Here is a 10,439-nt window from a genome sequence, read left to right as displayed (position 1 = left end):
AGGGATTTCCCCTGACACAGGCGTCATTGCAGGAGTCTCCAGCCCAGGTGGGGGAGGAATGCCTGGCCCGACAGGGACAGGTGTCCTACTCTCGGTGAAGGATGTAAGATAAAGGCCGAGCTCCTCACCCGGTCCCATCTGGCACAGCCCTTCGGGACAGCAATTCAGCAAAAAGAATCAGAAGCCTTAAAACGGCTTATGCTTCATTAACTCAGCTTTTTATAAACTATCCTAAGGAAGAAACCCCAAAATAATGACAATGTATATGAATCTGTCCTTGGAGGCAAAAATTATAAACCACCTCCATGTCCAACTGCAGGGAGACGTCTGACAAAGCACCGCCGAGCCGTTACAAAGTATTCTTTCAAAGTGCTACGAGCCTATGGGAAAATGCTTATGTTACACAGTTAAGTGAAAAAACACAGATTAAAAACACATATGCATTTTTTTTTTGTCTCAACTGAGTGAAAATGCCTGAAAATAACGGAAGAGTAGGTTGAATATATATAACTGTGAATGGAGCGATATGCTTTTCTTCCCTCAGCTTGCTTTCCTCCAGTTTTCTATAACACACATCATTTTTACAAACTGAATCACTACGGGGCGCCTGGGGGGCTCAGTCCGCTGAGCGTCTGACCCTTGATTGCAGCTCAGCTCATGATCCCAGGGTTGCAGGATGGAACCCGTGTCGGGCTCCATGCTGCCCTGCCTTGGGGAGAGCGCGAGGCCTCTGTGGGCTACGGACCCTGGACCCTGCTCCCTTTTCCTTCCTCCCCCAAGCTCCAGGGCACCCTGCCCAGCCGGCCGTGAGGCCAAAGTACAGCAGGAGGCGGGCCTCCCGTTCCCACTGTCTCCAGGCTGCCTCGACTCCTGGACTCCTGACTCCTCGACTCCTGAGAGGGAGACACAGAATCCGAAGCAGGCTCCGGGCTCTGAGCTGTCGGCACAGAGCCCGACGCGGGGCTCCAACTCACGGACCGCGAGATCGTGACCTGGCTGAAGTCGGACGCTCCACCGACTGGGCCACCCAGGCGCCCCATGCCTCGACTCCTTTTAACTGGGGGCTGGTGGCCACGCTGTGGAGGGGCTCAGGATGACAAAGCCACCGGGGGTGCCCCAGGTGAAATCCCGCAAGCAGGAACGGGCCTGTCCTCACCTTGGGAGTCTGCCCTCCCAGCCCCAGTGGCCTGTCTTGTGGCCCCAAAGCTACTCCGATGTCTCGGTGAGGACAGTGCTCAGAGGCTCACAGCCAGGTCAGCTGGAGTCGGGGCCTCCCAAGCTCTCTCTGGGCTGGTCCCAGACGCCCCTGGCCTCCGTCTGGCCTCTCTGGCTCACAGCGCCTGTCTGGGGCAGCGGACCCCACCCCCCACCGCACCCCCGTCCTCTGGCCCCTGCAGGGAAGATTCCTCTCCCAGGCTGGGCCTCTGCTCCCGGGGCCGGCCAGACACAGGTCCTTGCCCGTGAGACCAGGGCCTCAGGGTGGGGACCCCAGGCCCTGATGTCCTCGCCCCGGGGGCAGCTCTGTCTCCCTGATGCTCCCCTAGCCAAGGCCTCTGGGCCTTAAATTCCCGGCAGCTCCTGTTTTTAAGGAGCAGGGAGTCGTTCTTGCCTGGGCTGACAGTCCCGTAGCCCCAACCTCTCCGTCAGCCCTCAGAAAACAGAATGTGGTGGAGTTCTCTGCAGTGTGTTCACCTTTACAGACTTGCTCGTTCCGAAACCCGCAGATTCCTCTCCCTTCCCTGTAAGGGTGTTTTACGAGAGCATTTCTGTGAATACTTTCAGTATTTACCACCATGAATGTGGGTCCTTCGGGCCTCGGGAAACCTTGGGACCTGAGGCCGGGACACACGCCACCCAGATCTGTGGCTCCATGTGGCTCACAGGACCAGCTATGCCCGAGAGAGGCCGGAGTCGGCCGCCTTCACAGCCCCTGGTGCCTGGGCCTTCAGGCAATCGCCTGTGTGGCTGAGGAAGCCCAGGGCCGCTGGGCCCTGCCCCAGGCGGGGTGAGTCCGGCTGACTCGGGCCCCCTGCGAGCCCCAGGCACGGGGTGTTGGCCCGTGTCGTCAGAGCCGTTCTGCTAAGTGCCGTGACCTGCCACCAGGCCACCTGAGCCACAAAGTGCCGGGCTTCTGAGACAACTTCCCCGCTCCTGAGTCCCATGGTGGACCCTGCCAGGCCACGTGTATCTGAAGGGAGGGTTGAGCCAGGCTGTACCCAGAGTGAAGGGTAGTGGTCCAGGCGGGGACACGGTGGAGGTGAGCTCAGGCCCAGGGGCGAGGCCGCAGGTGGACCGCTCCTTGCAGGGCAGGGGGTCGGGAGAAGCTCTAGGTTCCAGTGGGGACAGAAGAGCTGAGAGTAGGGGGCTCACCAACATTCTGTGCCTCGGCATCTCCGTCTCTCAGCCAGAGACGAAAAATAGAACCCAGGAGGGTGTGGAGGTCACAGTAGTTAGCATTTGTTTTTTGTTTTTAATGTTCTTATTTATTTTTGAGACACAGAGAGAGCACGCATGAACGGGGGGAGGGGAGAGAGAGACGGAGACACAGAATCCGATGGAGGCTCCAGGCTCCAAGCTGTCAGCACAGAGCCCGATGTGGGGCTTGAACCCACAAGCCATGAGATCATGACCTGAGCAGAGGTCAGATGCTCAACCGACTGAGCCCCCCCAGTTAGCGTCTGTAAAGCTTTGGGAATTCTCACTGGCATGTGGCCAGAGCCTGGTGGCGACTGTTAACTAACATGTGGTCTGCACTCAGGGCAGAGGGCACCCCCTGGGGGTCTGGCTCAGCTCCTGCCCAGTGTTCCACTCCGGCCCCCAAACCTGACAGACCCTATCCAGCTCCACCCCCGCCCAGCCCTATCCTGTCCAGTGTCTGTGCCTTGGAGAGGCAGTGGCCCCCTTCACGTAGGAGGGGGGTGGCTCCCAGCACAGTTTGGGAGAAATACCCATATCCAAGAAGTTATCCCTACAGCAGAGGGCAGCACTGGGAATTTGGGCGGAACAGAGCTGGGGTGGAGAAAAGGGGCCTTGAGGATGGCTCTGAGGGGCCCTCAGGGCAGAGCGAGGAACCAGCCCGTGGGGTGCTTGCTGGAAAGAAGGGGGGGGGTGGGAGCTGACCTGCTCTAGGCACCCGGGTCCAGCATCGCTTCCCTGGAGAAAGCAAGTCTCGGCGTGTCAGTCTGGGCAGGCCAGTGCAGTGGGGACCACGGTCCTAGTTCGGGTGAAAGTGACCTTGTATGACTCCTTGTGGCCTTTGGGACGGAGACCAAGGTGCAGCCCTAGCCTCACACTCGCACGTGCACTGGACGGTGGCCACAGAGAAGTTGGCAGCCCAGGCCCGTGTGGGTGGGGTCAGGGCCTGGGGTGTGGAGTTGGCCCAGGGCCGGACAGAGGGCATCCTGGAAGGCCTGTTAACCTTAAAAATGACACCGTCAACCATAATTACCAGCAAAATGAGTTTATCTGGGAATAGCAGAGAATTAAAATCTGGGACACGAAAGTTACAACAAAACCACAGGCAAGTTCCCAGAACAGAGAAAGGGGGTGGTTAGGGGCCTGTTGTGAACCACAAGTCCCCTGGAGTAAGCTGGGAGCTGGGAGTGTAGTGGCCTCTCGCTGTCTAGGCTATTGCCTAAGAGGAAAGCTCGCTTCCTCCTCCTGGGGTTGTAAAGTGGCATCCACCTGCGAGGTGTGTCTCTTCCTGTTGGCTCTACAGTTGACAACTAGTGAGCACGCCTCCTGCTGGTCTCCCAACTCCGTTCTAAACAAGGGTTCCTTCATTCAGTTTCACAAGCCAGAGAGCACACCTCCTGGGGCCAGCATTTCTTTGCACATCTACTGGTGCCTGGCCTATTGGGAGGCTCAGCATAGTGGTCAGGGACTGCGACTTGGAGTCACATCACAATCAGGCCCCATGCTTGGTGGGTGGGCCTGGGAAAAGGCGCCAGGTGAGTACATCTCTATATAGATATCTATACAGTGAAACAGAATAAAGGAAACCTGACTCACACTCAGTGGAGACCAACAGGAGGAGCTCTCATGTGCATCCCTCACTCCCGCAGCCCTTTGCATTCCCAATGGGCTTCACAGCCCCAGGGAAGGAAGGAGGGTTTTCTCCCCTCCCTCTCCCTCAACAACCCAGCCAACGGGGGACCATCACGGCCCAGCCAATGAGAAGTCACTACACTTCCATCTCTTAGGCCAATGGACTTCTAGTGTATAAGAGGTCCTCCCAACTCCCCCACTTGCTCTATAAAAGAGCATTTCTCTCTTCTGTTCTAGGGAACTCTCTATGGTTTGGTCACAGCTTGCTTGTCCCAAATAGCAATTTTCTACTATTCCTGAATAAACAAACCCATTTCGCTGGTAAAATAACTGGCAGATCTATTTTTAAGGAAAACATTACTAGGTGTCAGAAGTGGGATGCAGGCAGGACGCACACACACACCGCTACCCCCCCCCCAACCCCCCCCAGCAACTGAGGCTGGTGAGCAAACAGGTGCCAGCACCCTCAGCGCCAGCTGGGCTCACTGCTTCCTAGCCAACCCTGGGGTTTGAATGTGAGTTTTTGCCTGGATTTGTGCTTCACTCTCTGTTTTGTAGGATAAAATCCTACCTCTCCAGACTTTATTCAGGACCTGCTCTAAGGCTTTATCCTTTCAGAGAGTACTCGTTTGGCCTTTGTCTGACTCCTTTCTAGAGCCCGGCTATTCCTACTGGGGCTGTGCTGCTCAGGAATTTTCCTCTTGGCTCTGGAGAAAAGCCTCTGGGAAATGGGATCCCAGTGATCAAAATGCTTTGAGGGTGCCCCTGCCCCCACTCTTCTGGGAGCCCTGCCGGTTCCATGATTAAAAACAGTGCTCCCTCCTCACGTGCATTCTTATACGGACTAACTTAACAAAAAACAATTTACAACTTCAATGGCCATTATGGGGAACTTTCGAGCTCCCCAAAATTCCCTTCCTCACAACTCAATCGGACAGCCATGGGCTCTAAAATTGTCAAAACTGAATTGGATGCTTATTTTCATTGATACCTTGAGGCTTCCGAACAGTTTCTGGATTCAAAGTCTGCCTTTTTGCAAAGTACTATTTGTAAACTAACCGAGGCAGGCAAACAATTGAAAGATGTCCACATGGCTTCTGAGGCCTTGTCCCCTCCCCATCTTCTTTGTCTCCTGACAGGTGGGGTGGCCTTGCGCTCAGGCCCCGCCTCTGGCACCGTTTCCCTCTCTTCTCTCCTCACCGTCCCCAACCCCCCTCTACCTATCTCTCATTCTAACCCTTTTGCTGAGCTTGCTTTTCCCTCCAAACTTCTCCTCACCCCTCCTCTCCCAAGCCTATTAATACCTACCCCTCTACAGTAAACTCTGCTGGGGGTCCCGAAGAACGCCACATTGCTTACGTTGCCTGGATTAAGGCTGAGTTTTGAGCCATAGTGAAAGAGATTCCTAAAGTGACTGAGACCCCATAAATTTGCTGAAGAATTCAACATAGTTATTCAAATTTACTAATCTGAGTGCTCAGATTTATATCAATGGGTCCACATGCTTGTTGGTGAGGGTCGGGCCAAACACTGGATGAAAGCATCCTAATAGGAACATCCTGGAAGGGATTTAAAGAAACAGATGCCTACATTTTGGCATGATGCTAGAACATTCACTGGAAATCTCCACTGAATGCTTACAGCTTTTCCTAAGCCTGTCGATCGGAACAAGATCCAGGCTTGCACACAAAAGCCTGACGAACCTGTTCATGACTATCACCATCTACTCCAAATTATCTTCGAAGGCTATTCTGGATTGCTGTAGATGCTGAATCCACCTTGGTAGCTCTTAACTCCATGTCCACTGACAGGCTGAACTGGGGTTGTTCTCTTTTAGTTAAAAGGACCAAGATATAATGGGAAACTATGTCCACTCCGGATTTAGTTAATTTGGCAAACCAGCTCGCTGGCAACCTCGAGGAGTCACCTAAAGGAAAGACCACTACAATCCTCAATTTTCAGCTCCAGCAAATGAAGGCCCCTCAACAAACCCAACCCCTGCCTCCTGTTTCTGCTGTTACTACAAAGAGCCAAGGCACCGGGGAAGACGGAGTGCTCCCGTGAGGCTGTCCCAGTGTCCTCCTAATTCCTACTGATGGGGCTCTGGTCCTTTCTCTCCAGATTGGGAGAGAACCTCTCTGTGTCCTTATTGGCCCTGGAACTGTGCGCCTGGTGCCCAGCCCACAGCTATGATGCAGCCCCTGCTGCAACGTATTAACACGGTTCCAATGGTGGGGTTCTCTCATAAACCCCAACAGGTTCCTGTCTCTGAGCCTACTCCTCCTGTCTGGCCCTTTGAGGGGTATGCGCCCTTTTCTCCTTAGTTCCTCTGCCTCTCGTCCTCCTTTATTGGGCTGAGATTTCTTAGAAAAGCATCATGTCAGAATTTGCTTCTCCCAAAAGGAGGAGATAATTCTAGAATTTGACAATAGCAATCAACATAGGCAACCAGGGAAAATTAAATGATTCTTCAGTATCTTTTTTATGCTGTGTCTTCGATGGCACTATAGCTGAGTCTGAGGACACTGGCTATTGGCCCCTAGTAGGTCATCCACCATCCTTTCTATGGGCAAAATCTTCAGCTGATACAGGCAGAGTGCAGTACCGGTGTACCTCCCAACAAGAATGAATGAATCCCTTGTAAATAAGCACGCCCTTCAAGGCATCAAGCCCGTTACAGAGGACTACAAGGCTTGGGGCTTCACTGCCTCCCGTACTAGTCCCCGGAACACCTACTTTGAGAAAACTCAGTGACTGAGGTGGGAGTTTGGTCCGGGACCTCCAAGCAATAAACAGCATCCTTATTCCTCAGCAGCCTCACACCCTACGGACACCATTTGCCACAGCTCGCTGCTCCCAAGGCCAATCTGGTCCGAAGGGTGCTCTTGCATATGATAATGTGGATGCCCAGCAATTGGTCCCAGAGGGGGACATCTAAGAACCGTTGGCTGGAAAGGAAGAGAGCTCTGGTTTGGACCAAATAATAATCTGGCCCCATCAGAAATTCTAAAACTCCCACTACTTACCCCTGGACGAGCATTTAACCTACTGACAAAGTGACAGCACTCGTGACCCAACACTGGTGGGGAAATATTAATGAGGCAGCAAGAAGTGCCCACCTTCCTGTCCTAACTGTCCGAAGTGCCATCCACAGAATCCCATTCACACAAATGGATTTCACACAGCTGGCCCATCTCGTGGACATAAGTATGTTTTTGTCACGGTTTGTATGTTTTCTCGCTGGGCCAAAGTTTTCTCTTACAGACAGGCCACTGCTTCTTCTGTGGCTAAAATTCTGTTAGAAAAGATTATCCCTACCTGGGAACCCCTCTTGAACTGCATAGGACCAGGCAATCCATTTTACTGGCCGGTGGCTTTGGCAAGTCTGTGCTGTTCAGCCGGTTTCATAGCACTGTCACCATGCATTTCATCCCCAATCCTCAGAGTTTGTCAGATGCACAAATAACACTTTTAAGACTTAATTGGACATTTGTAGAGACCGTCCAAATACCTTGGTCAGAAGAACTGCCGTTGGTCCGTCTAAACCTCCGATCCGCTCCCTTGGAAACTCATAGACTCTCACCCTTTGAGGCAGTCACAAGATGCCCAGTGCACTTGGCCCTGCCTCCCTGACTCACAGTTGCTAAAAGGAGATACACGTCAGTACTGTAAAGGCCTAATTGCTTCCATTAAAAGTAACCGTGATTTGGGGCGCCTGGGTGGCTCAGTCCATTGAGCATCCATCCAACTTCAGCTCAGGTCATGATCTCATGGTTTGCGGGTTCCAGCCCCACATCAGGCTTTGTGCTGATGGCGGGGAGCCTGCTTCAGATTCTCTGTCTCCCTCTGTGCCCCTCTCCCACTAGCTCCCTCTCTCTCTCTCTCTCTCTCTCTCTCTCTCTCAAAAATAAACAAACATTAGAAAGCAAGTAACCATGCTTTGGTAGAGCAATCTTTTTCACAGTGGGCTCCTGGAGACAACGACCTGAAGCATCATAGCTTGCAATCTGGAGACTTCATTTGTGGGAAAATGACACATCCAGAAAGGCTCTCTTCAACCTCACCGGAAAGGCCCTTATCAGGAACTTTGAACCAACCCTCGTGCTGCCAAACTCCAGGGAATAAACTTTTGGACTCACACGACGCATCTGAAGACAGCACCAAACCCCGACTAGCCCTGCACACCAGCTGGTGTCCTGAGAGTGGACTTCCCAGAATCGAAGCACAGGACATCTGACGAGACACTGCCCCGAGACGTCCAGACAGGCCCCTGTACCTTTTCTCACTGCTGCTGCTTCTCTCTTTCACAGAAAGACAATGCCCTTGTCTGCATTTCCCAAAACCTTGAGAAAGACAAAATCTATTTTGATTATGGCCTTTTGTAAACAGCCTCATCACGAACCTGGGACAAATTCATCTTTTCAGCTGTTTTCTCTGGATGGTTAGAAGGCTCAGGATTCACAAGTCCTTCCTTCATCTGAACGAGTATCTGGCTCTGGATTCCTATCCAGATTCACAGCTTCTGAATTTGCAACCTTACAGGCTGTCTGATTGGTATATGTGCTGCTGCAGCGAGGACACAGTCCGTCTGGTTGGGTAACAGTTGTTTCCAATCGGTTCTTTTGAGATAACAACATAGTTTTTTCTTTAATTTTTTAAAATGTTTTTATTATTTATTTTTGAGACAGAGAGAGACAGAGCAAGAGTGGGGGAGGGGCAGGGAGAGAGAGGGGGAGACACAGAATCCGAAGCAGGCTCCAGGCCCTGAGCTGTCAGCACAGAGCCCGACGCGGGGCTGGAACTCACGGACTGTGAGATCATGGCCTGAGCCGAAGTCGGACGCTCGACCGACGGAGCCCCCCAGGCGCCCCAAGATAACAACATAGTTTTAATACATCCTTGAGGTTTTGCAAAGAGCTCATCAGTCATTGCATCACGTTTATACCTGCATTGTAACCCCCCAAACACACCTGATCCTGTGTGCTCTCATGGCGTTCACTATTCTGCTTTGGTGGCTGCTCCAAGTGGGGACCTCCAGGAGGCATATGTGACTCCAGGCTTGCCTTTGTGGGGAGAACTCTTCTCCCCTAAGTCAGAACAGGTGCCAATAAATATTTCAGTTGGCTACCTTCAGACCTAGGATCCTAGTTTAGAAGCATCACACGATTTGGAATTGTAGTGTCACTTCTGTTTTGTCTAAGTTTTGCATTTTGTCACCTGTCAAACTTTTGTAAAAATGGTGTACCAAAGCCATGATCTCCAATGCTTATGATCTTGATAAACACGCACAAGAGATGGGGAGCACCTGGGAGTCCTCCCTCCTGACCTTCCTTGTTACTCAGCGTGGCCTTAAGTGGTTTCCAACTGCTGTGCACTTTCCCTCCATCACGGAACATGACAACCAGAAAAGGTCCTCCCTAGCACCGAGAGACAAAAGCATTAAATATGGAAAACCTGACTCTTGACCAGGACGCTTTCAAAGAACGATCTTGATCCAAAGGGGAAAATGTGAAAATTAATAAAAGGAAATCGCGTTTAGAATGGAGTCAGGAGGGTGGGCACCTGGGTGGCTCAGTCAGTTGAGCGTCTGACTTCAGCTCAGGTCATGATCTCGAGGTTCGTGAGTTTGAGCCCCACGTCAGGCTCTCTGCCGTCAGCGTGTCAGCACAGAGCCTGCTTCCGATCCTCTGTCCCCTCTCTCTGCCTCTCCCCCACTTGCACACGCTAAAATAAATACATATTTTTGGGGGCACCTGGGTGGCTCAGCCGGTTGAGCGACGGACTTCAGCTCAGGTCATGATCTCGCAGTTCGTGGGTTCGGGTCCCGCGTCGGGCTCTGTGCTGACAGCTCAGAGCCTGGAGCCTGCTTCCGATTCTGCGTCTCCCTCTCTCTCTGCCCCTCCCCCCGCTCAAGCTCTGTCTCTCTGTCTGTCAAAAATAAATAAACATTAAAAAAAAATTTTTTTTTAATATTTTAAAATAATGGCGTTAGGAGGCCAGCAGGGGGAGCGCTCACGCACAGCACTAGTTGTCAACACAGCCAACAGGAAGGTATACACCTTGCAGGTGGATAGTACTTCAGAACCCCAGCAAGAGGAAGCAAGATTTTCTCTTCCTGGGGCAACAGCTCAGCCAATAAGAAGCCACTCTACTTCCAACTCTCGGTTTACTCCAATGGACTTTTAGTTTCTAACAGCTCCCTCCCCCAACTCTTCCCTCCCTCTGTAAAAGAGCTCTCCTCCCTTCTGTTCCCAAGACGTGCCTATGGTTTTCTTGTGGCTAGCTTGTCCTAGGTTGCAATGTTATTCCAGAATAAACCCATTTTGCTCGCAGTGTAACTGACAGTTTCATTTTTAGGGTTCACAAGGTAAACACATACATATACATTAAAC

This window comes from Leopardus geoffroyi, chromosome D1 (assembly GCF_018350155.1).
Source record: "Leopardus geoffroyi isolate Oge1 chromosome D1, O.geoffroyi_Oge1_pat1.0, whole genome shotgun sequence".
NCBI classification, from domain to species: domain Eukaryota; kingdom Metazoa; phylum Chordata; class Mammalia; order Carnivora; family Felidae; genus Leopardus; species Leopardus geoffroyi.
This window is presented reverse-complemented; position numbering follows the sequence as displayed.